We start from the raw sequence: 23,988 nt of genomic DNA, 5'->3' as shown, positions 1-23,988 counted from the left end.
ATTTAATAGGAACCCAGAGTGTTTCCCAAAACATGTGGTCCCCCATCGAGTAATTTTAAACTCTGTTTCATTGACCTCACAGATTTGCGATGTAATTAAAAACTCCTTCTATAAGCCACATCTCCAAGTAAATTAAAACCTATGATCCCTGTTGAAGTTTTCAAGATGGTGTTGCAGATTTCAGTAGCCTAGATGACTAAGGACCATAATTATATCTTGGCCTACCTACTTTGAGCCTGAGATTCAACTATCTCAGCTGCTTGCTTCATCACTGGCTCTTCCTATTTCCAACATCAACATATTACTCCATTTCTCATTGAGTTATACTGGCTACCCATAGAATTTGTGGATCAAGTTTAAAATACTCTTGTTAATTCACAAAGCTTTGCAGCATGATGCTACGTATTACTTATCAACTATTTTGAAGATTTGTAAACCCAATACAACATTTAGATCTGAGGGAGCTTTATATCTTCCTTCCCTGTGAAAAGTGCACTTTGAAGAGATCAGGAATAGCACTTAATCAACAGCCCAATGAATGGAATCATCTCCTATTATCTATTAGAACATTGACCTAATTTTAAGAAGCACTTGAAGCCATTTGTTCTCATTAGCCTATGGATTTGCATAATGCTGTCTGGTAGGCACATGCAAGTCGACTAATATCTTTGGGAACAGGCGCAGGATGTGATCAGCTAAGTACGTTTGGCAACTATTCTCAACATCAGGATAATTATTTTGACTTGATAGTGCCGTCGGCATTCCTGAGGGGTGGCATTAGTAGTCATCTGCCCACCTGTGCTCTGTTTTCTGATTTTGTGATGGTTTAATTATTTGTACTGTCTAAATTTTATGTTTATGTAGGTTACATTTTTGTAATCTACTTTGACTATCGGCTTAAACTCGAAGAAGAGAAGAGGGAAATACTGCTAGCGAAAGTGCGAGCAGAAATAAAAATGGCTAGAGAGGTGACGAGACCTTTTTCCAAATATATTGGAGAAAGGAGAAAAGATAGGAATGGAATTGTGAGACAAAGATAATCAGAATGGCTATGTGGAGAGTGATGAGGATAAAGTAAATGTGCTAGACAATTACTTCTCTTCGGTGTTCACGGAGGAAAATCCTGGTGAAGGACTATGGTTGGCTGCCGAGGAAATATCTGGGAATGGAGTGGATACTGCGCTGTTTACGGAAGAAAGAGTTTATAAACAGCTGGAGATTATGTCTGAACGTGGACAAAAGTATGGGGCCGGATGGGATACATCCCAGGATACTGAGGGAGCTCAGGGAGGTACTGGCGGGACATTTTAAAAGATTTATTTAACAGATCTTTAGAGACAGGAGAGATTCAGCGAGATTGGAGACGAGCAGATGTGGTCCCTCTTCACAAATGTGGAGATGGGGAAGAAGTGGGAAACTACAGACTGGTAAGTCTTATGTCAGCGGAGGAAAAATAATGGAGTCACTGCTGAAAGAAAGGATAGTTAACTTTCTAGAAGCCAACGGTTTACAGGACCCGAGGCAACATGGCTTTATCAAAGGAAAATCCTGCCAAACGAATCTTATTGACTTCTTTGATTGGGTGACCAAAGAACTGGATGAAGGACGTGCACTAGATGTAATCTACTTGGATTTCATCAAAGCCTTTGATACGGTCCCTCACAGAAGACTCGTGAATAAGCTGAAAGGGCTGAACTTAGGACTGAAAGTGGTGAACTGGATAGGAAACTGGTTGACCGACAGGTGGCCAGAGAGTGGTGGTAAATGGAATCCGCTCGGAGAAAGGAAGGTGAGCAGTGGAGTTCCTCAGGGTTGGTGCTGGGTCCTATTCTGTTTATTTATTTATTATTTGTTGCATTTGGTCCCACATTATTAACACCTATTTGCAGGCTCAATGTGGTTTACATAATACCGTAGAGGCAATCGCCATTTCCAGTAGTGAAAACAAATACAGAGAGTTGTAGTAGACAAATAAGTTCGTTTGTTATAGGCACATTGGGGAATCGCAGAGGGGAAGAATTGCGTAGAGGTCTGTTATGAGCTTGGTTTCATTGTGTTGTGAGGTTTAGGCGCTTAGGTTGGGTTGAATGGGTATGGCCTTTTTGAACAGGTTGGTTTTAGTGCTTTTCCGAAGTTCAGGTGGTCGTACATGGTTTTCAACGGCTTTTGGTAATGTGTTCCACATTTGTGTGCTTTTAATATATTTGTTAGAGATATTGCTGAAGGGTTGGAAGGAAAGGTTTGCCTTTTTGCGGATGACACGAAGATAGCCAAATAGAGTGGATACCCTGGAGGGAGTAGAAACAATGAGAAGGGATCTCCAAAAGTTAGAAGATTGGTTGAGGGTCTGGCAGTTAAAATTTAATCTATAAAATACTATTGGATTTGTTTGTTCGGTTTCCACTTGTTTTCAATTATTCCATCCAGAAACCTCACTTTTCATTTCTTATTTAATCTTGACTTTGTATTTAATTTCCAATCTACTCCATTGATCTCGGTTGAGACTGAGCTGAAAATAAGTTCTCCAGAGGACGCCAGTGAAAGGCAAAACATGAACCGTGTTGAGGACAACAAAGTTTAGAGAACAATAAAGGTTTTTTTTTTGTTGTTTTTTATGTTATTTATTTATGGTTCAATGATTTTACTGATGACACAATACAAATTATCCGAATAATCATTACATGTTTGAACAAAATAACACAATACATGTGGTAGCTTCACAACATCATTGAAGAGAATCCATCATCTATTATCTGTACTATACCCCATATCCCCTCCCTATAAACCCACAAAAAAAAACCCCGCAAAAAACCAGGGGGACGAACAAAGTAAGATATCCAAATCTAAATCCTAGGACAAGGCGCGTGCGGCTTAAGGCCTGCACCCAGACCAAAATCTATCAAAACATAATAACACCGGGGCAATCCAGCAGTTCACCAAGCGACTAAGAAAAGGGACTTCCCCTCAGGGGGAATTCAAAATCAAGCTCATGGCCCTGTGTGGAAGGGACCAAACATACACATCCCAAACTGCTAAAAAGATCTTCCAGTGCCTGGGAGAACACCTAGCATTCTTTTTTCCCAACAGCATCATTTCATGTAATCGATTTCTCCAAGCCCAAAAGGAGGGGGCCACCTCCCCCACCCAGGTGCTCAAAATGACACATTTACAGTGGGGGAAATAAGTATTTGATCCCTTGCTGATTTTGTAAGTTTGCCCACTGACAAAGACATGAGCAGCCCATAATTGAAGGGTAGGTTATTGGTAACAGTGAGAGCAGCACATCACAAATTAAATCCGGAAAATCACATTGTGGAAAGTATATGAATTTATTTGCATTCTGCAGAGGGAAATAAGTATTTGATCCCCCACCAACCAGTAAGAGATCTGGCCCCTACAGACCAGGTAGATGCTCCAAATCAACTCGTTACCTGCATGACAGACAGCTGTCGGCAATGGTCACCTGTATGAAAGACACCTGTCCACAGACTCAGTGAATCAGTCAGACTCTAACCTCTACAAAATGGCCAAGAGCAAGGAGCTGTCTAAGGATGTCAGGGACAAGATCATACACCTGCACAAGGCTGGAATGGGCTACAAACCATCAGTAAGACGCTGGGCGAGAAGGAGACAACTGTTGGTGCCATAGTAAGAAAATGGAAGAAGTACAAAATGACTGTCAATCGACAAAGATCTGGGGCTCCACGCAAAATCTCACCTCGTGGGGTATCCTTGATCATGAGGAAGGTTAGAAATCAGCCTACAACTACAAGGGGGGAACTTGTCAATGATCTCAAGGCAGCTGGGACCACTGTCACCACGAAAACCATTGGTAACACATTACGACATAACGGATTGCAATCCTGCAGTGCCCGCAAGGTCCCCCTGCTCCGGAAGGCACATGTGACGGCCCGTCTGAAGTTTGCCAGTGAACACCTGGATGATGCCGAGAGTGATTGGGAGAAGGTGCTGTGGTCAGATGAGACAAAATTGAGCTCTTTGGCATGAACTCAACTCGCCGTGTTTGGAGGAAGAGAAATGCTGCCTATGACCCAAAGAACACCGTCCCCACTGTCAAGCATGGAGGTGGAAATGTTATGTTTTGGGGGTGTTTCTCTGCTCAGGGCACAGGACTACTTCACCGCATCAATGGGAGAATGGATGGGGCCATGTACCGTACAATTCTGAGTGACAACCTCCTTCCCTCCGCCAGGGCCTTAAAAATGGGTCGTGGCTGGGTCTTCCAGCACGACAATGACCCAAAACATACAGCCAAGGCAACAAAGGAGTGGCTCAGGAAGAAGCACATTAGGGTCATGGAGTGGCCTAGCCAGTCACCAGACCTTAATCCCATTGAAAACTTATGGAGGGAGCTGAAGCTGCGAGTTGCCAAGCGACAGCCCAGAACTCTTAATGATTTAGAGATGATCTGCAAAGAGGAGTGGACCAAAATTCCTCCTGACATGTGTGCAAACCTCATCATCAACTACAGAAGACGTCTTGCAAGGTTCCGCGTTAGGAGTTACGGATCAAGAAAGGGATCTGGGTGTCGTCGTCGATGATACGCTGAAACCTTCTGCTCAGTGTGCTGCTGCGGCTAGGAAAGCGAATAGAATGTTGGGTGTTATTAAGAAGGGTATGGAGTCCAGGTGTGCGGATGTTATAATGCCGTTGTATCGCTCCATGGTGCGCCGCACCTGGAGTATTGTGTTCAGTACTGGTCTCCGTATCTCAAAAAAGATATAGTAGAATTGGAAAAGGTACAGCGAAGGGCGACGAAAATGATAGTGGGGATGGGACGACTTTCCTATGAAGAGAGGCTGAGAAGGCTAGGGCTTTTCAGCTTGGAGAAGAGACGGCTGAGGGGAGATATGATAGAAGTGTATAAAATAATGAGTGGAATGGATCGGGTGGATGTGAAGCGACTGTTCACGCTATCCAAAAATACTAGGACTAGAGGGCATGAGTTGAAGCTACAGTGTGGTAAATTTAAAACGAATCGGAGAAAATTTTTCTTCACCCAACGTGTAATTAGACTCTGGAATTCATTGCCGGAGAACGTGGTACGGGCGGTTAGCTTGACGGAGTTTAAAAAGGGGTTAGATAGATTCCTAAAGGACAAGTCCATAGACCGCTATTAAATGGACTGGAAAAATTCCTCATTTTTAGGTATAACTTGTCTGGAATGTTTTACGTTTGGGGAGCGTGCCAGGTGCCCTTGACCTGGATTGGCCACTGTCGGTGACAGGATGCTGGGCTAGATGGACCTTTGGTCTTTCCCAGTATGGCACTACTTATGTACTTATGTACTTATGTCTGACCGCTGTGCTTGCCAACAAGGGTTTTGCCACCAAGTATTAGGTCTTGTTTGCCAGAGGGATTAAATACTTATTTCCCTCTGCAGAATGCAAATAAATTCATATACTTTCCACAATGTGATTTTCCGGATTTAATTTGTGATGTGCTATCTCTCACTGTTACCAATAACCTACCCTTCAATTATGGGCTGCTCATGTCTTTGTCAGTGGGCAAACTTACAAAATCAGCAAGGGATCAAATACTTATTTCCCCCACTGTACATATAGCTCCTGCCTTGTGCAACAGCAATACCTGTGTGTGATTGGATATCTGATAAATTTCATATTTATCAATCAACCACTCCTCCTGGGAAAATGGTAATACCTGATCCATAACTTCCCCATATACCTTGATATTTCCCTCCAAAAATGCTTTTGTCTGCGGACAGTCCCAAAAAGCATGAAAAAAGGAATTAGTATCTTGCTGACATTTTTGACATACTGGAGTTTCTATGCCCCCTGCCTTGAACTTTTGTTCCTGTGTGAAATAAGCCCTGTGTAAAGTACGAAACTGACATTCCCGGATCTCTATGGTCACTGAAATGTCCAGAATTCTCTTAACTTATATAAATCGAGAGAGACCGCAGATGACCCAAAGTCTCTACTCCATCTGCGATTGAGCTCCTCAAATGATCTCTTCTGAATGACTCGTCGCAAAGCCTCATGGAGAGTGGAAACTGTCAGGCCACCGTCTCTGAGTTTGTCAAACAAGGTCTGCAGGATTTTCCCCAAAGACGGAGATAAAGCTGACCCAGTTAAAGCGCGAATATAATGTTGTAATTGACAGTAGGCCAACAAATCTGTAGGTTCAGCAACTCCTCTTAATTGTAACATATTCCAAGAAAGCATCTTACCCTATTATCTAAAACATGCTGTATCAAAGTAATTCCCATCGCCCCCCACCGTTGAAAAACTAGCACCATCTTGACCTGGAATAAAACGTAGATTTCCCCTTATTGGAAGTTGGTCAGAAACCTCTGGCTGTCTTTCCAACAGTGTCACCAGATATCGCCACATCTGTCTTATCGAGCCAACAATCACGTTCCAGCGCATAGTAGGCGGTAACTCTTCTCTCGCAGTATGTAAAAGCGAGTTAATATGCCACGGGGAATAATAAGCCGCTTCATATTCTTGGGGCGTATAATTCCGCTCCTCGAGTACCCAGTCTCCAAGATGATGGAGAAAACATGCATAGTTATAAAGTTGTATATCTGGAAGGCCCAATCCCCCATATTTGAAAGCTCCAATTAGATATTTAAAGGCCATTTTTGGCTTTCGGCCTTCCCAACAAAAATGAGACAAAAGCTTCCGCAAAATGTTTAAATCCCGTTTCAGTTCTCTAAGAGGTAACAATTGGAGAGTATATAGCCACTTAGGAAACAAACGCATATTAAACAGCTGGATTCTTCCATGAATTGGCAAAGGAAAGTGCATCCACTGAACTAGGCTCGCTCTGGTATGTTCCAATATTAGTGGTAAATTCACCTTATATAACATAGATGTCTTAAAAGGTAACTGAATCCCCAATTACCAAAAAGAGGTAGATTCCCACTTCAAGGGGAAAGGACCATTCCAATTAGCTTGAGTTGATGACATTGTAGGTAATGCCAAAGACTTATCTACATTCAGCCTAAAACCAGAAAAATCTCAATATTCCTTAAAGCTCTCCATTAGTTCTGCCAAAGATGTCTGAGGTTCAACAATATGCACCAATAAGTCATCTGTGAAAGCCAAAAGTTTGAACTCATGAGATCCTATGCAAACTCCCTGAATATTTCTATTACACACTAGTAAAAAAGGCCCGTTTCTGAGAGAAATGAAATGGGTGCTAGGAAAATGATGATGTAATTGCAATTATGTTGTTAACAACACCATTACCAAAAATCAGGGTATATAATGAGTAATATTGTGTTTTTTAGAAATTTGTATGTATAGTATTTTTAAAAATAGACAATAAGCAGAATGTAAATAACTTTAATTGCAAACATAATGCTGGTTTAGATTTTTAAAATTTCGTTATAAACAATATTTTTTGTGTAAACTTTGTCACAATGATTGTTTCGTCAACAATGAAACGGTCCCTAGCAAGGCTCTCGGGTAAGCGTTTTTTTCTCTCTCCCCTGCCCGTCCCGTGATTCTGTCCTCTCCATCCATGTCCATCGGTATGTTCTGTTTATGTGTGAGAGGCGTGGTATTTGAAAGGCTGTATTTGAATGTGTATGTATGTGTGTGTGTGTGTGGTGGGGGGTTGTGTATTGTGCTATCCCTGTGAACAAAGGTGACCACTCCACTCCAGTCCCTCTACTTTGGGAGCTGCATGTGAAAAACTGGCAGTGTGCTTGCATTATGTACTATTGGACATATGTATCACAGCAGGCCTGTGATAAAGATCATATAGAAAAAAAGGCTATAGCTGCCTAGCAAGGCTTTCATGTAAGCGGTTTTTTCTCTCTCTCCCCTGCCCTGTCCTCCCCTCCCATGGCCTCCATGTCCAGCGATTCTCCTCTTCCCTGCCCTCCCATCCGTGTCCCGCTTCTGTCCTCTCCATCCTTGTCCAATGGTATGTTCTGTTTATGTGTGAGAGGCAGTTTCTGGGGAGAGAGGCATGGTATTAGAAAGGCTGTATTTGAGAGAGAGAGAGAGAGAGAGAGAGAGAGAGAGAGTGTGTGTGTGTGTGTGTGTGAGAGAGAGAGTGTGTGTGTGTGTGTTCCCAGCAAAGGTTTGAAGCCTCATACAGTAGCTGACAGCAGGAACGGACCATGCTGACACCATCAAAGCTTTGCTGTCAGTATCTCTATTATTGGAACAGCTCTGTTAAACAAACCTATTATCTTCCCCTCCCCTTTGCTTGTTCAACTTCAGAAACCGAAACCTACTTCCATAATGGCCCACAGACAACATTTTACATGTCCCAGCTGCTAGCTAAAAGAATAGCTTACTGGACATTTAAAATACCTGGGAGGAGGAAGTGGGAGTCAACTTGCTGATTTGTACCTGAAAGCTCTGACTGTCTGGCTTCCGTAACATTCCATTCGTAACAGATAAGAGAGTGTGTGTGTGAGTGAGTGTGTGTGTGTGTTCCCAGCAAATGTTTCAAGCCTCATACAGTAGCTGACAGCAGGAACAGACCATGCTGACACCATCAAAGCTTTGCTCTCAGTATCTCTATTATTGGAACAGCTCTGTTAAACCTTTATCTTCCCCTCCCCTTTGCTTGTTCAGAAACGAAACCTACTTCCATAATGGGACACAGACAACATTTTACGTGTCCCAGCTGCTAGCTAAAAGAATTGTTTACTGGACATTTAAAATGCCTGGGAGGAGGAAGCGGGAGTCAACTTGCTGATTTGTACCTGAAAGCTCTGGCTGGCTTCCGTAACGTTCCGTTCGTAACATCTCCTCACGTCAGCCAGCCTCCAGCATTCCCTTCCCTCTCTCTGTTCCGCCCTCTGACGTCATTACGTTTTGACGCGAGGGCGGGGCAGTGAGGGGGAATGGAACGCTGGAGGCTGGCTGACGTCAGGAAATGGTTACGAATGCAGGCAGAGACATTTGAACGTTGCAGGAGCAAATTATTATATTAGATAATGTCCCTAACCAAAGGTCTAGTGACAGAGCTAAAAGCATTGGAGAGAGGGGGCAACCCTGTCGGGTGCTATGATGTGTCCCAAAGACTGAAGAAGTCACACTGTTCATCTGAATCTGTGTCTTAGGGGCTGAATACAGTGCCCCAACAGCATCCAGGAAAAAACCCATTGAATCCATACCGACGTAAGGTAGTGAAAAGGAACCCCCAGTCAACATGATCAGATGCCTTCTCTGCATCAAAACTGACCAGCAGAGAAGGTTTAGCTGTTCTTTCTACCTGTTCCATGGAAATAAGAAGCTTGCGTAAGTTATTCGTGATACTGCATCCCCAAACAAACCCCACTTGAGGATCTGCTATCAAAGTAGGAAGCACCTGGGCCATGTGATTAGCCAAAATCTTCGCAAACAGCTTTGTCTTTACATTGAGAAGTGAAATAGGTCTGTAAGATGATGGATTCTCTGGCTTCTTCCCTGGTTTCAACAGTACTATCATATTAGCCAATTGGAGGGATTTTGGAAGTTCTCCTGATGTTGCAATCTGAGTAAAAAAAAAAAAGACTTCAAAGCAGGAATGACAGAAGGACATAAAGGTTTATAAAACTCTGCCCTGAACCCATCCTGCCCTGGCGACTTTAAAAGGGCACTCTGCTACACTGCCGGGGCCGCCACCTCTGTTATGGGAGCATTAAGTTTACCAATGTCTCTGTCTCCTAAACAGGGTAAATCCAGACTGTCTGAATATTTGTCACCCTCCAAAGGCTTCTCTTAACGGACTGGCATATAATTTTTGATAGTACTGTTGAAAAATTTCCACTATCTCCTGATCGGACCTCACTCGAACTCTATCCCCCCTATCCACCTGGGATATAGTGCGAGATCCTCCTGTTTCATTAATCAAATGAGACAGAAGTTTCTCTGACTTGTTCCCATGTAAATACAGTTGATATTTAAATAATTCACAGATTTCATTGTCCTATCATGAAGAAGCTCAGTAAGAGTTGTTTGAATAGTTAGAAGGGAACTTCTCGATTGTGATGTTGGGTGCTCCCCATATAGTTTCCGAGCCTTTACCACTTGTTTTTCTAACCTCAAGATTTCCCTATCTCTAGATTTTCTCTTAAAGGAAGAATAGGCTATGATTTCACCTCTAAGCACAGCCTTAGCTGCCTCCCAAAAAAGCACTGGTTGGTGCGAATGACCCACATTATGCATTTGATACTCTTCCCATTTATGAAGCAAATGCTCCCGAAAGGCTTGATCCCAATATAACTGCGGTGGAAATCGCCACTGATATGGATTATTTCCCGATCCTCCAAAATCCAGAGTACACCACACAGAGGCATGATCTGATACACTGTATGCCAGCGTCCCTTACAGACGAAAAGAGCGCCACTGAAAGAAGCCAATAGTCAATTCTAGATTGTGTTCCATGTGCACGAGACAAATATGTGTAGTCCCGATCCGTGGGACTCAATGTTCTCCAGACATCCAAAAGTTCTAGACTCTAGCAAAGCAACGGAATTCCTTTGGAAGAATTCCCTTTATCTTGTATTGTTCCTCAAGATTTATCTAAAGCAGGGTCATGAACCATGTTGAAATTGCCCCCCATTAAAATGGAAAAATCCGCCATCCCCACCACTTTCTGAATAATAGCTCTTATGCACCTATGTTCATATACATTAGGCCCGTACACATTACATAGCAGCATTGATTTTTTTGTTAAAAATCTCCCTTTGGGGTCCCTCCAAGACTGCTGGATCACTACATCCAACCCTCTCCGCACAAGGACCAGGAGACCGGCCTTATGGTGAACTGCTGTAGAATCAATTACTTGACCCACCCACCAGCACCTGAACTTCAGATGCTCCACCGCAGATAGGTGGGCCTCTTGCAAAAAGGCAATGTCTGCCTTCTAACGATTCAAAGCTGGCAAGATTTTCTGCCATTTACATTCCAGGAAACCAATTTAATCCCCATCTCTTATTATATGGATAAAGAATCCATATTCAAATTTATGGTAATATTCGATCAAAGGGCTGTCCCAGCCATCAGCCCCCCGACCACCAACCCTCCAAAAAGTTTTAACCGCACGCACCTCGTTCTTAACAGGAAAAGACTTCCCCAAACACAAAACCTCCAATACTGAAACCACTTCCTTACTGAAACCACTTCCTTAAACCCCCCCCTCCTTCCTCCCCACCATAAGCTCCCATCCCTAAAGTTCAAACTTCATTTAACCCCCCACCTCCCACTGTCCAACAACAAATGGACTGAGGTCATTGTGGAAATCCTCCTTCCTCCCGACCTCCCAACTCCTCCTTATTCAAATGTAATAAGTTCAACCATCACTATTGACAACTTTTTTCCCACAGTTTTAACAACCACAGCAAAAAAAAAAAAAAAAGGTATATATATCCATTGGACAAAGAACTGACCACAAAATCCCTTGTAAATAACTCATCATCATTCATGCTTAACTTCTTCCAGTCTGCCCTTTCACTTACCAAACAGGATTACTTCACCCAATTGACAAATTCCCTTGGCTCCAACCCTCGACTCCTCTTTGCCACACTGAACTCTCTTCTCAAGGCACCTCCGTCCCCAATTCCCCCATCTCTTTCTCCTCAGACCCTAGCTGAGCACTTCCACGAAAAAATCCGTAAGATCAACCTTGAATTTTCATCCAAACCCTCCCCACCTCTCTCTCCCTTAGTCCTCACCCCCTACTCTCCTTCCTCTCGTTCCTTTTCCTCCTTCTCAGAAGTTTCTACTGAGGAAACTGCCCTTCTTCTTTCCTCCTCTAAATGTACTACCTGTTCCTTTGATCCCATCCCTACTTATCTACTTAACACTATCTCTCCTACTATCATCCCAGTCATCTGTCACATCCTTAATCTTTCACTCTCCACTGCAACTGTTCCTATGGCCTTCAAACATGCTGTTGTCACTCCACTCTTTAAAAAACCCTCACTTGACCCTACCTGTCCCTCCAACTATCGCCCCATCTCCCTTTCCTCTCCAAATTACTTGAACGAGTTCACCGCCATTGTCTTGACTTTCTTTCTACACAACCTATTGACCCGCTCCAATCTGGTTTTCGCCCTCTTCACTCTACTGAAACTGCACTTACCAAAGTCTCTAGTGACCTGCTGCTGGCTAAATCCAGAGGTCTCTATTCTAGCCTTATCCTTCTTGACCTATCTCCTGCTTTCGACACTGTTGACCACACTATACTTCTGTATACGCTGTCCTCGCTTGGATTCCAGGGCCCTGTTCGTTCCTGGTTCCCCTCTTACCTCTCACTTTGTTCTTTCAGTGTTCACTCTAGTGGATCCTCTTCAACTTCCATCCCGCTTTCTGTTGGTGTGCCTCAGGGTTCTGTCCTTGGACCCCTCCTTTTCTCCATCTATACCTCTTCCCTTGGTACCCTGATTTCATCCCATGGCTTTCAATACCATCTTTACGCTGATGACTCTCAGATCTACATCTCCATCCATGAAATCTCAACCTCGATCCAGGACAAAATCTCAGCCTGCTTGTCTGACATTGCTGCTTGGATGTCTCAACACCATCTAAAGCTCAATATGTCCAAAACTGAACTTCTCGTTTTTCCCCCTAAACCCACCTCCCCTCTTCCCCCTTTCTCTATCTCTGTTAATGGCTCTCACATCCTCCCTGTCTCCTCAGCTCGTAACCTTGGAGTCCTCTCTCCTTCTCTGCGCATATTCAACAGATTGCCAAAACCTGTCGTTTCTTTATCTACAATATTAGCAAAATTCGCCCCTTCCTTTCTGAATACGCTGCCAGAACCTTTATCCACACCCTTGTCACCTCTCACTTGGACTATTGCAATTTACTTCTGACTGGTCTTCCGCTCAGCCATGTCTCTCCTCTCCAATCTGTCCAAAATTCTGCGGCACGACTTATTTTCCGCCAGAATCGTTATACCCACACTAGCCCGCTCCTCAAGTCACTTCACTGGCTCCCTGTCCGCTTCCGCATTCAGTTTAAACTTCTCGTACTGACCTTTAAATGCATCCACTTTGCAACCCCCCATTACCTCTCCACTCTCATCTCTCCCTACATTCCTCCCCGTGAACTCTGCTCGCTGGACAAATCTCTCTTGTTGTCCCCCTTCTCCTCCACTGCTAACTCCAGGCTTCGCTCCTTTTCTCTCGCGGCACCTTATGCCTGGAATAGACTTCCTGGACCTATACGTTTAGCTCCATCTCTACTTCAAATCTATGCTGAAAACCCACCTTTTCACTGCTGCTTTTTAGTGCCCATTAATTCCCTCACCCATAACTGTCTTGTCTGTATTATTTAGATTGTATTTAGATCTCTTTTGAGCAAGGACTGTCTCATTGTATCAGGTGTTCAGCGCTGCGTGCGTCTGGTAGCGCTATACAAATGCTAATAATAATAATAATCATCTGTTAAACAGCAACTAATGCAAACATCAATGCGTTATAAATATCATATTCCATGTGGATCCCCTCCATCCATCCATTGCTCCCATAATTACTCCCACAGCTCTGTCCATCAAATGGAGTTTACTTCGTCCAAGGTATCAGTGTTAGTATAATCAATACCTCAAGGAAGAGTCATAAGGAGATTATAACATGATTGGCAATATCACTTCCTTAGAGAGAGACAACCTCCCCTCCCAAGGAAAAATGCCTGCGTTTCTCTCATATCCTATATAATAATTCTCACCTTCAACGTTCTGACTTGCTGCCTGGGACCGTGGCTCATTCCGAGTTGGTCTGCTAGGCTCCGTAGATCAGGCTGACATCACCGTAGCCATTATGATGTCAACTTCAGAACCCAGGGGGAAAAAAAACATGCATCACAGCTGATCCATGTCCAGAGGAGGGTCGCTGGACATGGGTGGCTGGAGGGGGGGCAGGGGAGAGAGGAGGGTTGCTGGACATGGGTGGCTGGAGGGGGCAGGGGAGAGAGGAGGGTCGCTGGACATGGGTGGCTGCAGGGGGGGCAGGGGGTCGCTGGACATGGGTGGCTGGAGGGGGGGCAGGGGAGAGTAGGGTCGCTGGACATGGGTGGCTGCAAGGGGAGAGGAGGAAAACCTTGCTAGCGCCCGTTTCATTTGTGTCAGAAACGGGCCTTTTTTTTTTTTTTTAACTAGTTTTCAACTAATTTCTTGAACTGATTCGACCCTAACACACGCCCATCACCCTCTCCCTTTACTAACACATTCATCCAACACGTTCACCGGAAAAAAAAAAAAACCCTCATACCAAGTCTCTCCAATAAAGCCCCCCACCCTTCTTTCATACCACAAGAATAGTCATCTCCGCTCATTACTTCGTCTCCCCCGGTTCCCCCCTCAGACACTCCCCGCAGACCAAATCTTATTATCTGGAGCAGCAATGGCTACTTGACAAGGAACCTAACACTAGTCACATAAAGAACAAAACCCAGGCGAGGATAGTGCTGGGCAGACTTATACGGTCTGTGCCAGAGCCAGTGGTGGGAAGCGGGGCTGGTGGTTGGGAGGCAGGGATAGTGCTGGGCAGACTTATACGGTCTGTGCCCTGAAGAGGACAGGTACAAATCAAAGTAGGGTATACACAAAAAGTAGCACATATGAGTTTGTCTTGTTGGGCAGACTGGATGGACCATGCAGGTCTTTTTCTGCCGTCATTTACTATATTTACTAACTCTTCTAGTACAGTCTCAATCTCAAAAGAACTAAATAGGTCTCACGAAAGGTGTGAACAAGTGACTCAAAGAATAACATTATTTTGCTTTCTAGAGATGCCAGTCTCTGCCACGTAGCCATCGCTCTCCCCCTCTTTTTACCCGCTCTCACACATAACTTTAACTTAAAAAAAAGAAAAAAGGAACAACATAATTCTGTTTTCTTTTGATGCCTGTGACTATCAAATGTCCTTAAAAGAGAACCAGGAGTCATTTAGCAATCAATGCATCCATAGCCATGATTGGTAGATCACCATGAGGTTATGGTGAAAAATCATTCTCTTCATCGCCTCAACTTCCTCCCTCATGATCTGACTTCCGCTGCTCGTTCCACCACATCACCAGCCAAACTGATGCCATTCAGAAATCTTTGCGCATCCTCTGGTGTCCCAAAAAGTTGAGGTTTACCATCTGTAAAAATTTTTAACTTCGCTGGTTATAACAAAGCGAACTGAACATGGCGTTTATGTAGTTCTGAGCAAACAGAAGCATAAGAACGTCTCAAGTTCGACAACCTAGCAGAGAAGTCCTGGAAACACAGAACCGGTTTATTCTCATATTTTAGTGGACCCTTAGCTCTAATGGCCCTCAAAATCTCTGCTTTGTGTGCATAATTCAAAATTTTGAAGATGACCACATGAGGTCTAAGCTCTGCTGACCTCCTGGGCCGCAGTCCACTCGCAAAGGCCCCGCTGATGATTGCAGGCACGACTCGGAGACCAACCAGGGTTCCAGAAATTTCCTCGTCTGATTCGGGGACAGACTCAGGTAAGGCCACTGATCGCAGGTTCCCTCTTCTTGAATGATTCTCAGTATCATCAATCTTGTCCTCCAGTAATTTAAGCTTCAACTGGAAATTTAATTTGGATGCATATAGTTGCTGCACTTATCTTCCAAATTTGATATTTGCTGGCAATATGCTGAGAGCTCACCCCGTAGCGCCTCCAGCCTACCGTCAACAATGTCTAATTTATCAATGATCGCTTGCAGATTTTTATCCAGCGACGCATCAATAGCTTGTTTCACTTCCGACACTATCTCTGCCACCCATGAAGAGCTAACAGTAGAAGCTCCAGAGTCTCCTCTGGTCGCTAGCTTGGATTCACTCTGCTGTGCTTTGTCCTCCTTTCGGCGCTGTGCTTTAGATGCCATCACTTCTTTAAAATAATCCACCTTACACCAGCCCGTGACTCACGGCTCCTTTTCCCTCAAAATCCCCCTAATGGTTTTAGTAAAAAAAAGTCTTTAGGAGGCTAGTTTTAGGGGTCGAGTCTTGGGAGCTCTTTCCACCGACACCCACTCTCTCAGCAAGGCATCACGTGACCTCTATTATTTATTTAAAGAAATTTCAATACAATCTACAAGAAAAAAAATTCTTGAACAGAAAAGAACAATGTCACAAATCAATGAAGGAAAAACAATTATAATCATATGTAGATTAAGTGACAATTGTATCTCAAATCCACATAATAGGAAGAGACAAGGCACAATTCAAGGAACCTTCCAAAAGAAATAGTGGAAGAGTAATCCAAGCTTTACAAAATTTACAGAGTAGAAAGTACAGGAGCTGATAGCTGAGTGGATGAGACAAGGATCTGTTTAGAGTCCAGAAAAGATACCAAATGCTCCATTTTCAAAGAAAACATATTTAACTGACTGTAATTTAATCACACATTTACATGGAAAATTAAGTCAGAAGATTCTCCCCAGTTGAAGAACACATGAACGTAATTTCAAAAAAGATTGACATCTTTTTTGAGTTTGTCTAGATACATCAGGAAAAACTGTCATTTTATGATTCAACAAAAGTTCTTGTCTATGACGAAAAAAGTCTTCAAAATCCAATCACGATCTGGTTGTAGGACAAAATCTACTATTAAAGTAGCAGTTTGAACTTCCAATAGTTTCATCTTCTATTATCTGAGTCAAATTAAACTCCTCAAACGGTACTTCAGGACACACTGTTAATAATTGACCAGAGGATTTCTTGATAACAGTGATCATAATATGATCGGTTTTGATATTGGCATTGAAGGAAGTGAAACTAGGAAATCAAGTACGCTAGCGTTTAACTATAGAAAAGGTGATTACGACAAAATGAGAAAAATGGTGAAAAAAAGACTGAAAGGAGCAGCTCGCAGAGTAAAAAACTTGCATCAGGCGTGGATGCTGTTTAAAAACACCATCCTGGAGGTTCAGGACAAATATATTCCACGTATTAGAAAAAAGGGAAAAAAGACTAAACGTCAGCCGGCGTGGCTAAACAGTAAGATAAAGGAAATCATTAGAGCCAAAAAACAATCCTTCAGAAAGTGGAGAAGAGAACCAACTGAAAGTAACAGGATAGATCATAAGGAATGCCAAGCCAAATGCAAAGCGGAGATAAGGAGGGCAAAAAAGGACTTTGAGAAGAAATTAGCGTTGGAAGCAAAAATACATAGTAAAAACTTTTTTAGATACATTAAAAGCAGGAAACCGGCCAAAGAGTCGGTTGGGCCGCTGGACGAAAATGGTGTTAAAGGGGCGATCAAGGAGGACAAAGCCGTAGCGGAGAAATTAAATGAATTCTTTGCTTCGGTCTTCACCGAGGAGGATTTGGGGGGGACACCGGTGCCGGAAAGAATATTTGAAGTGGGGGAGTCGGAGAAACTAAACAAATTCTCTGTAACCTTGGAGGATGTAATGGGTCAGTTCAGCAAGCTGAAGAGTAGTAAATCACCGGGACCTGATGGTATTCATCCCAGAGTATTAATAGAACTAAAAAATGAACTTGCGGAGCTACTGTTAGAAATATGCAATCTGTCCCTAAAATCGAGTGTAATACCGGAAGACTGGAGGGTAGCCAATGTTACTCCGATTTTTAAGAAAGGTTCCAGAGGAGATCCGGGAAATTATAGACCGGTGAGTCTGACGTCGGTGCCGGGCAAGATGGTGGAGGCTATTATTAAGAATAAAATTGCAGAGCATATACAAAAACATGGACTGATGAGACAAAGTCAGCACGGATTTAGTGAAGGGAAGTCTTGCCTCACCAATCTAATGCATTTTTTTGAGGGGGTAAGCAAACATGTGGACAATGGGGAGCCGGTTGATATTGTATATCTGGATTTTCAGAAGGCGTTTGACAAAGTGCCGCACGAAAGACTCCTGAAGAAATTGCAGAGTCATGGAATCGGAGGTAGGGTATTATTATGGATTAAGAACTGGTTGAAAGATAGGAAGCAGAGAGTAGGATTGCGTGGCCAGTATTCTCAGTGGAGGAGGGTAGTTAGTGGGGTCCCGCAGGGGTCTGTGCTGGGCCCGTTGCTTTTTAATGTATTTATAAATGACCTAGAGATGGGAATAACTAGTGAGGTAATTAAATTCGCCGATGACACAAAATTATTCAGGGTCGTCAAGTCGCAGGAGGAATGTGAACGATTACAGGAGGACCTTGCGAGACTGGGAGAATGGGCGTGCAAGTGGCAGATGAAGTTCAATGTTGACAAGTGCAAAGTGATGCATGTGGGTAAGAGGAACCCGAATTATAGCTACGTCTTGCAAGGTTCCGCGTTAGGAGTTACGGATCAAGAAAGGGATCTGGGTGTCGTCGTCGATGATACGCTGAAACCTTCTGCTCAGTGTGCTGCTGCGGCTAGGAAAGCGAATAGAATGTTGGGTGTTATTAAGAAGGGTATGGAGTCCAGGTGTGCGGATGTTATAATGCCGTTGTATCGCTCCATGGTGCGACCGCACCTGGAGTATTGTGTTCAGTACTGGTCTCCGTATCTCAAAAAAGATATAGTAGAATTGGAAAAGGTACAGCGAAGGGCGACGAAAATGATAGTGGGGATGGGACGACTTTCCTATGAAGAGAGGCTGAGAAGGCTAGGGCTTTTCAGCTTGGAGAAGAGACGGCTGAGGGGAGATATGATAGAAGTGTATAAAATAATGAGTGGAATGGATCGGGTGGATGTGAAGCGACTGTTCACGCTATCCAAAAATACTAGGACTAGAGGGCATGAGTTGAAGCTACAGTGTGGTAAATTTAAAACGAATCGGAGAAAATTTTTCTTCACCCAACGTGTAATTAGACTCTGGAATTCATTGCCGGAGAACGTGGTACGGGCGGTTAGCTTGACGGAGTTTAAAAAGGGGTTAGATAGATTCCTAAAGGACAAGTCCATAGACCGCTATTAAATGGACTGGAAAAATTCCTCATTTTTAGGTATAACTTGTCTGGAATGTTTTTACGTTTGGGGAGCGTGCCAGGTGCCCTTGACCTGGATTGGCCACTGTCGGTGACAGGATGCTGGGCTAGATGGACCTTTGGTCTTTCCCAGTATGGCACTACTTATCTACTTATGTACTTATGTACTTATGTAAAAGATAATAAAATTTTGAAACCGGGGGATAAGCTTGCTCTGGTATTTTCAATATTTCTGATAAGTATTTCTTAAAGGTAATTAAAGGAGTCACAGCTGGTAGTTTAGGAAAATTTATAAATCACGAAGTCTTTATTCTTTGCTGATTTCCCAAATTTTCTATTTTCCTTTGCAACAATAAATTATCCTTGATTAAAGCACCATGACCATCCTTAAGTTTATTAATATCAGACTTAGTTGAAAGTTCAAAAGACTTTGATTGTTGTATCTTAGTTTCCAGTTCAACAATTTTTTCAAGAAATGACTGAATAGACATCACTAATGTAGAAATCTTGTTAGAAAAAGTACTTTCCAAACTCACCAGTGTCCCAAATTGTCTCCAGGGTGATCACTTCTGGGGTTTTTTTAACGTCAAAGATTTGAGTTGTTGAGGTACCTTTATCTGGGCTCCTTCACCGTCCAAATCAATCACCTCCTCTGTTTCAGCTCCTAAGTCCCCGACGGACGATTGAGCAACACAATCCTGCGTTGCTATACTTGGCACTCCATTAGCTTGGGTTGCCCCTGCACCCGGAGCAAGCGACCCCTCCTTGGGTCTCGCTGATCCAGGATGCCCATTCAGCATGGCTGCTGGCATCATCGGGGGACTCCACAGTTCTGGGCTGAAGGAGATGTCAGCTTCAAGCAGGGGGAGCGGTTCACTTCCCGCCATTCCAACCCGCAGTGAAGACGTCTGCCCAGTAAACTTGCCTGGAACTCTGCTTTCCCCTTTAGGCATAAAGAAAGAAAGAAAGGTAAGAAAAACTTCAGTGAAGCTAAGGTGGGGTAGAGGAACAGCCTGCAACTGCTTCCTACACAGATGCCATCTTGCTGCCCCAAGAACAATAAAGTTTAATATTATAGAAGACACAAATCACTATGGAAGAAGGGATTTAATATTAAAAAGCGTTACACCACATTGTCTAGAGACTGGAAGCAGCGGACCACCTTGTCGAGAACATCATAAAGTTAAGTGAAAATATTTTGAATATTATACAATAACAAAGGAAGTTTTTACATATGGTGAAATATCAGATTATTCCATATTTAGAGCTGGCAAGCATGGACTGAAGGTGCTATGATTGTGGTCTGGTGACATTTTGAAAATATGACTCCTGTGTTTGTAATACACCAAAAAACAGCACCCATTATTGTTATTATAATATTATTACACTATATAGTAGATTGGAAATTAAAGTCAAGGTCAAGATTAAATAAGAAATGAAAAGTGAGGTTTCTGGATAGAATAATAGTTAAAATTGAATGCCAAAAAGTGCAGAGTGATGCATTTGGGGTACCAAAACCCAAAAGAGATACCGGATAGGAAGGGAGAGATTAGTAAGCTCGACTCAGGAGAGAGACCTTGGGGTGTTGGTGTCAGAGGATACGAAGGTGAAGAAACAATATGACAAGGCGACGGCTGTGGCCAGAAGGATGCTAGGGTGCATGGAGAGGGGTATAACCAGCAGGAGGTGTTGATTCCCCTCTACAAGTGGTTGGTAAGGCCCCACTTGGAGTATTGTGTTCAGTTTTGGAAGCCGTATCTTGCTAAAGATGTAAAAAGACTGGAAGCGGTGCAAAGAAAAGCTACAGAAATGGTGTGGGATTTGCGTTGCACACCATACGAGGAGAGACTTGCCGACCTTGGAGGAAAGCAGAAACGGGTGACATGATACAGATGTTCAAGTATTTGAAAGGTATTAATCAGCAAACCTTTTCCGGAGACGGGAAGGTGGTAGAACTAGAGGACATGAATTGAGGTTGAAGGGGAGTAGACTCAGGAGTAATGTCAGGAAGTATTTTTTCACAGAAAGGGTGGTAGATAAGTGGAATGCCCTCCTGCGGGAGGTGGTGGAGATGAAACCGGTAATGGAATTCAAATGTGTGTGGGATAAGCACAAATGAATCTACTACTACTACTACTACTATTTAACATTTCTAGAGCGCTACAAAGTGTATGCAGCGCTGTACAAACACAGAAGAAAGACAGTCCCTGCTCAAAGAGCTTACAATCTAATAGACAAAAAGTAAAGCATTTAAATTTAAAATATTTAAGCAGTCAAGCACAAGAGAACAGTCACAGAAGGACAAGATGTTGAAGGGTGGTCAGTGTGATTAGGTGTAACTCTGGTTGGAGTAGTGGGAGAAGGTGATAGAAGAATAGAAATCGGTGAGGTAAAGTAATGAGTGGGTTGATAGGGAGGTTATATAAGACAGGTCACTCTAGGGGTGGGTGGGTAGAGGGGTTTAGAAGGAATGGATCTACAGAATCTTAGCAGAGATTGGGTGGCAACGTCAGTAATTGAGAAGCAAAATCGGTGCTGGGCAGACTTTTACAGTCTGTGCCCTGATCGTAATTGAATAGATAGGGATGGGCTGGAGTGTAAATTTTAAGGGGCTTCGATGTTAGCTTCAGAACTTTTAGTACAAGAACAGTGCTGGGCAGACTTTTACGGTCTGTACCCTGAGAATGGCAAGGACAAATCAAACTTGGGTATACATATAAAGTATCACATACCATGTAAAATGAGTTTATCTTGTTGGGCAGACTGGATGGACCATTCAGGTCTTTATCTGCCATCATTTATGTTACTATGACTTCATGTTGAATATAAATAAATCATTCAGTTGCAGAAAGGTACACTGTTTTTGCATTTAAGAGGTTATTATTTCCTTCCAGCTCCTCTGTGCTTGTTCTTATAGGTCTCCCAGGGAGAGAGATTGGGGGTGGGGGGATGTCTTCCCATGCCTAGTGGCTTGGAATTTTGCTGGATTAGCTGTAAATGACTTATACATTCATTATTGCCCAGATTGCTGTTACTTTTTTTCCAGGCTTCAAAAACCTTTCCCACATCTCCTTTGTGGTCTCGACGAGTGAATGGAGTCACTCCATCTATAACATCTTAAATCAGGGTTGCAAGTTTCTGAGGTAAATGCTTCTGTTGATTTGAGCAGCTTTTTCTATAAAGTACCACTGAGCAGCCTAAGCTTGGAGTTCTTTAAGTTAATCCTGCTGTACACAGAAGCACTTGACAGTTTGTTGCTGTTGCTGGTTCTTTTAATTTTGGTGCTGGCAGTTTCCCCATTTACTTTTTGGCTCTTTTTTTAATAGTATCTTTACTGAGTCAAGGTAGTATGCAATACAGACACATATGAGAGAGTAGCACCCCTCATCATACCAAAACAAGTGTCACATTAAGTACCAGGAACCAACCAATCTGGGAATAACAATATATAAAACTTCAAAAAATACAATTAGCCCTCTGCTGACTCATATTTTATATAGTCAGGAAAAGGAACCCCTCCCCCTTCTCTCCCCCCACCAACTGTCTGCCCATAAATAGATCAACAAGAGGCATCCCCATCACTGTCCATTACTGTGTACAAAGACAGGCATTTTTCCCACTGTATAATAATGCTTTCTTGGATGATGAGTAGTGGAAATCAAGTGAGCCATTTGTGTGGTTCATTGTATTACTTTTCCAGCATTGTCAATTGACCTGGGGAGCAGAAGACCCAACTCTAGACGTCACGATGAGTGAACCCTTGAGCTGTTCCAGGACCAGCAATAGACAAGCCTGGAGGCTGTAATTCTGTTCCAGGATCAGCAGTCGGAAATCTCAAAGCTTCACTTGTGATGACAGCTGTTCCCCAGCGATTGAGCCCCTGGGTGCTGGCAGTCAACAGGACTTGGAGAGGATCTGGGCACCAAAGGGACAACTGGAGATAGCAACAGGAACAAACTTAAGGTCCAGACAGATGGTAGGTTCTGGCTCAGGGTTCAGACAGGTGGCAAGCAGAAGACAGTATCAGGTTCTAGCTTGGGATTCAGGCAGGTGGCAAGCAGAAGACTGTATCAGGTTCTGGCTTGGGATTCAGGCAGGCGGCAAGCAGAAGACTGTATCAGGTTCTGGCTCAGGGTTCAGGCAGGCGACAAGCAGAAGACAGTATCAGGATACAGGCTTAAGATTCAGAAATGGGCAGAGGCCAAAAGCAAAGAATAAATGCGCCTGTGTACTCCAAACAAAGTTGTAGCTGAGGCTCCGAAGATAGGACTGACCCTCCCTAAGAGGTGAAGGTGTCTGACGTCAGGAGAGGAGAAACCAGAAACTGCCCCCCAAGGGAAGGAGCCGGAAATAGCAGCGCCAGAAAGGAGAGAAGGCAGCCGCATACTTCCACAGGAGGAAGGAAGGGTGAGGTGCACCTGCCGCATCTCCTGTTCCACTTGCGCTGCGCGTCTTCCCAACGTGCAGCACCGCGTGTCCCACAACCAGACCGGCGTTGTGACACTGGAGATCTAACTAGGAAACCTCTGCATGACAGTTCATAGTACTGCTGTTGGATTGGAACAGTTTTCTATGTCTTGGAGTCTCTTCATTCAGTTTCATGTTTATCACTCTGTCCTTAGCATTTTCCAAGTTTTTGTTTTCATTGGTATGGTATTTGTATTATCGATTGCAGGTTTTGTTTTGCTGAGCTGCATTCCATGCTTATAGTTTGGTTGTATTTTTTTTTTTTTACATTGTAGTCTTTCTACTTGACACCAATTGATTTATTTTTCAGACCATGTCCAAAAACAGATTGTCTTGAAATGGTGCTTAAAGTGATGCTAGATGTCCCACTTCTGGGGAGTGTCAAAAATGTTTGGTGAAGGCATCAATGTCAGCATATAACTTTTGTACCTAAATGACTTCAGGAGCAGTTGAGGTCTAGCAAAAGAAGCTCCAAAATTGTGACCAGTGGAATAAGTCCAGCTTGTAGTTGTCCTCAAGCCTTTTTTGAAAAGGTCCTGCAAAAATATCATAGTCATGCTAAGGGCTAGGCTTTGTTGAAACAGTAACAGTCCTTAGTTACGGTAAGAGTTCTGATCTGTAGATGGGTTACAGAGCAGGGAAAAATCCTGCTTTCTCCTCTCTAGT

General features: G+C 43.3%; 1 protein-coding gene across 1 annotated transcript in view; it reads left to right on the top strand.

Annotated features, from left to right (window-relative positions):
- Positions 1–23,988, top strand: part of XPOT (exportin for tRNA) — a 645,960-nt gene that overhangs the window by 40,732 nt on the left and 581,240 nt on the right. The window lies entirely within an intron of this gene.

This window comes from Microcaecilia unicolor, chromosome 10 (genome assembly GCF_901765095.1).
Source record: "Microcaecilia unicolor chromosome 10, aMicUni1.1, whole genome shotgun sequence".
Classification (NCBI taxonomy): Eukaryota; Metazoa; Chordata; class Amphibia; order Gymnophiona; family Siphonopidae; genus Microcaecilia; species Microcaecilia unicolor.
The sequence above is the reverse complement of the archived record's forward strand: the minus strand, read 5'-3'. Positions and strand labels throughout refer to the sequence as shown.